Raw genomic sequence first — 4,874 nt, forward strand, 5'->3', positions numbered from 1 at the left:
TCTAACCAGTGGACTAAACGTTATAAGGTGGGCACAACTTTTTCCTCCAGCTAGATTTTGAATGGGACTCGATCTACTAGATAGCCTCTATGGTTGCCAATTTTGGTTGGATGTATTCCTGGAGATTTCATCACATGACAATCTTCAGGAATTAAAGATTAATCTCTAATTCCTGGAGACTCCAGGTCAATCTTGGAGGGTTGGCAACTCTACCTCTGAGCATAGCTACCACATCATGCCCCACCTGCAGCTTAGGTAGCCAAATGCCTATCTTCCCTGGTTCGTGACTTGCTTGTTGGCTTGAGTGAGGCAGCAGTGTGCATGCCCAGACACAGAAACATAGCTGCCTAGGGAACTTTGAAAACTTAATGCCTAAACTCACTCGATGCCTTACAGGGTTCAGCAGGAGTTTTGTGGGTTGCCGTGGTGGGATTTAGGCACCTTTATATCTTTGTGGATCAAGGCCAAAGTTTCTAGTCCTCACTGTGGAGAACCAGAGTGTACCCACAAGGCACAGAATTTTTTTTTTAATTCTCCATTATTTTTTCCAAGTCTTATTATTTTTGGAGGACTGACTTATGACTTTTCAGCACTTACAGTTAGCAATACTGCACATCTCACGGGTACGCTCTTTGTGGGCTGAGTCTAGCTGCAATGCAGAGATGAAGCAAGAGAACTTGTTGAGCTTCACCAGTGAAACAACCCTACCAGCTCTTTTCTAATTGGTCTGTTTTTATTGACATAATTAGGACAGGAGTCAGCTAATCTGCAGTTGCAACGGTAGACAAGTGTTATAAAAACTTCTAGCCTTATCAGCATTTGAATTCTCTACATCTGTAGTTTCTCTATTAAGCTATACGGTTTTCCTCATGTTCTGCAGCCAAGGCTGTGCTAGGGAATTAATTAAAAAAAAACACGGCGCTGGGACTTATTACTAGCATTAGGTAAGGGAGTTCTGACGGCTCAAGTGGTAGAAGTCTGTGTTTTTGCAGCTGAAGTACCAGGTTACTTAGTCCCAGCTGCCCAGGCTTATGTGCATTAATAATATAATTGTTTCTGTTGCTTGCAGCAAATTAATTTAGCACACTGGGACCCACTGAGGCATTTTAACAAGTACAGCGAAGCAGGAAAGATGAACAAGGGGCAAAGTGGAAGAGGCCCCAGTACCCAGTTGGCCTCTGAATGAAAGCATGAGAAAGAAAAAGAAAGAAAGAACAGGGAGTGTCTACTGTGTGGTATCTGTTATCTGCACTGCCTTTCTCCTATCATGTAATTAACTATATTAATACAATTTGTTTCCTCCATGCCATAAAAAAATACATACCTGGTTTCCTGTTTCATAATTAATCCTCAGATATGGTACCACATGGAGAGGTTGTGGTAGCTTTTAAAAGCTGAAAGCAAAACAAACATGGATGTGCAGAGATTATTTTTAAATTATGGGTAGGGCCCTACCAAATTCCCAGCCGTGAAAAATGTGTCACAGACCGTGAAATATGGTATCCCCTGTGAAATCAGGCTATTGTAAGTGGGTTGTAGTATTGCCCCCTTACTTCTGAGCTGCCTTCAGAGCTGGGCAGCCAGAGAGCGGTGGCTACTGTCCTGGAACCCAGCTCTGAAGGCATCATTTGGGGGGTGGGGAGGCAGAGCCAGCCTTATGGGTGGGCAATGTGGGCAACCACCTAGTGGTCACACTGTCCCCACCCCATACACACAGCCAGTTCAAGGCCTCTTTAACACCCTCTTCCCCCCCTCCTCCCAAGCTCTGGAGGGTGAGGGGGAGGACACCCCAGCCAGGGGCTCCTACCATGTGCCAGGCTCCAGCTGCTAGTCCCAGCTGGGCTGCAGAGGGGCAGGGGAAGAGGAAGTCCTGCATGAGCCGCTCCCAGGGCCAGGTCAGACCCAACTCCAGTAGCAGCACAGAAGTAAGGGTGGCAGTACCATACCATGCCAAGCTGGGTGCTCAGCCAGCAGACACCGCTTTCTGACCACCCAGCTCTGATGGCAGTGCTGCCGCCAACAGCGGTGCAGAAATAAGAGTGGCAATAGCACAACCCCCCTACAATAGCCTTGGGACCCCCATGGCCCCTTTTTGGATCAGGATCCCCACGGTTACACCACCATGAAATTTCAAATTTTTAAAATCCTATGACTATGAAATTTACTGAAGTGGACTGCGAATTTGGGAGGGCCCTAATTATGGGTGATGCCTACATGGGGCATTTCTATAGTATTTGTGACCTGAATATAGCCAGTCAGGCGGCTCACATCATGACTATTCAGTGTCTAGTACATTCCTGAGACAACCCACAGCCCAGACCTATCAATTAACGGCTAGGCATCTCCCTTCTTTATAACCTGGACTTTGCCCCCTCTGCATATATGGATATTTCCAGGTTCATTATTTCTACAATGCTCTAGGCATTTGAAGAAGAGAGTCTCAGGAATGACTAACCCATTCAACATTGCCTGTTTCTAACCCAGCTCAACAGAGTAAGTAAAACAGCAGATAAGTTAATTTAATACTTTCTTCTTTTTCTTGGGTAGAGGTTTCTTAGTGGTGGAAGTGTGACAGTCAAGATAGCGACTGGTTTAACTTGATAATATGGAGTTTCGCATGCCACAAGGAGAGAAGTAAAGAATAGTAGTTTTCTTCCTTTATATGCATTTCTTATAGTATCAGAGAACAATGTTTGGCTTTAAGATGTTTAATGTATCTATTTTAGAGGTGATTAGGATAAGGGAGTTGAAACGGCTGTTTTCTCTCCTTTAGTTCATGGACCCAATTCTGATTTTTTATACCAGTGTAAAATCAGGAATAACTCCTTAGAAGCCAATGGAGTTGCACCATGGTAAAATAGGTGTGAGTAACAGCAGAATCAGGCCCTATGAAGCTGAGTTGAGATAAGCTGCTTCACCATTTCATAGAAATGGAGCACAGGAACGTGTAGTATCCTAAATCAAACTCCTACTTTGCTCCTGACCTGGTCTTTGAAAGAAAGATCCGAAAAAAAGAGGCAATCTCAAAGATTCCATTTCAGGTTTTTGCATTAGGACTGGACAATTCACTGGAAGTTTAGTATTAGGTGGACATCCATGCAAGTAAAATGTATTCAGTAAACCAACTAATACTGTCATATTGGGTTTCTAGAACAAGTGACCCACCTGTAAGTGGCTCCTTTCCCAATCTGCTTTAAAACCACTATCCATACTGTATATAAAGTCCAAACTCACCCTCTTCCTGAAATCTGGTTTTGTGAACAAAATATAAAGATTAGCCCAAACCTTCTCTCCACATTTGACTGCTCTTAGGTATCCCTTTAGGACTGCTGAATCACATCCCAGAAATCCTCTCCCTTAGATAGCCACTGCCACCTCATTTATATCTAGGTGGCTAATGAGCCACTTCTTAGATGAGTCAACAGATTACCCTTTCTCTGCAATCAATGTTAATAGGGTAAGAGGTTTCAGGCTAATCCAGCTTCTTACACCATCTATTCCTCCTCTTGACTGGTCACCACTGCCTCTCTCTATTCAACATGACATTTGTGTGTGTGTTGAATAGCACATGTACAGTTTAGTTAACAAATTGGTTTGAAATCTATTTTAAAGAACAGCATGAGTGTATGTAAACACAGTCCTTTCATTTCTAAGTAGCTAATAATTACCTTAAGTGTGGCTTAGTGGATGGAGCAGTAGCATGAGACCTTTGTTCTAGTCTTAGCTCTGCTAGTAGCATGCTGGGAGGCCTTGGGCAAGATATTTCACTTCTCTTTGCCTTTGTTTCCCCATCTGTAAAATGGGTATGATACTTATCTCCTTTGCAAAGTGCTTTGAAAGCTACTGATGAAAAACACTGTAAGACTTACATATTATTGGATTGTAGAGTAGAAATTTCTCACGAGTTCAGAGACTGCTCTCAGTTGGAGCAGAGGAATGTGTGGGAACAGGTCACACATTTGGGTATACCACAAAGAGGGGTTTTCCAGCGGTGAAAAGCTCAGCCTTGTAAATTGAATGACTATCTGGGATTGATTAACAATCACTTCTGCCAGTTACCATTAATTTCTGGGGACAGATGAATTGGTTCAGGATTCTATACATTAGCTCTCGATGTTAGCACAAGAGATAGTTGGAGGGCTAGTAAAGGCAATGATAACCTATAGTGCTTTTTATTCAGAAGGACCCCAAAGCATATTAGAAACAGATTTACAAGGACCACTTAACCCACCATAGCAGTACAAACACCCACAGCGAAGCACAGTAGTTGTTTTACAGTGTACAGCAACATGACCCAAAACTACAGAACAAGCAGTTTAGAAGAATACGATCCAATGAAACACTTGAGAAAGTTGGCTAGGTCAGCATGAGAGATAGTCAGCGTTTTTTAGGCATGCCAAGCCTCTCTCCACCTTATAGGAATTACCCTAGTAGGACAAGCCAATTGTCCATAGTCCATTGCCCTGTCTCCTTCAGTGGCCAGTGTCAGATGCTGTTGAGGAAGGTATAACTCCTTCAGTACACTTTGCTGTACGTTAATAGACCAGGGCATGTGTGTGTGGGGGAGGGGTGGATGGAGGATTTTTTTTCTCATCCTGGAGCCGGTGACTACCTTATGCTTGAAGCATGGGAGCTGAGAATCCTTGTAATTTCTCCATTCATTCTGGTATAATTAAATGGTGACCCCAGAAGTTTTTACATGTTGATTCCTCCCCATGTTCTCAGAACATCCTGTACCTTCAAACCACACTGCCTAGGACTAAGTTATGAGAGTCAAAGCCTGCTTGTTGTCCCATTACTCCAGACTCTTTTTTTTTGTTTCTTTTCCAAAAAAGCAGTTGCCTGCTCCCGAAGAGCCTTCACCTCGAGCTGGG

The sequence above is a fragment of the Terrapene carolina genome, unplaced genomic scaffold, assembly GCF_002925995.2.
Source record: "Terrapene carolina triunguis isolate 2854851 unplaced genomic scaffold, T_m_triunguis-2.0 Scaffold131, whole genome shotgun sequence".
In the NCBI taxonomy this organism is placed as follows: domain Eukaryota; kingdom Metazoa; phylum Chordata; order Testudines; family Emydidae; genus Terrapene; species Terrapene triunguis.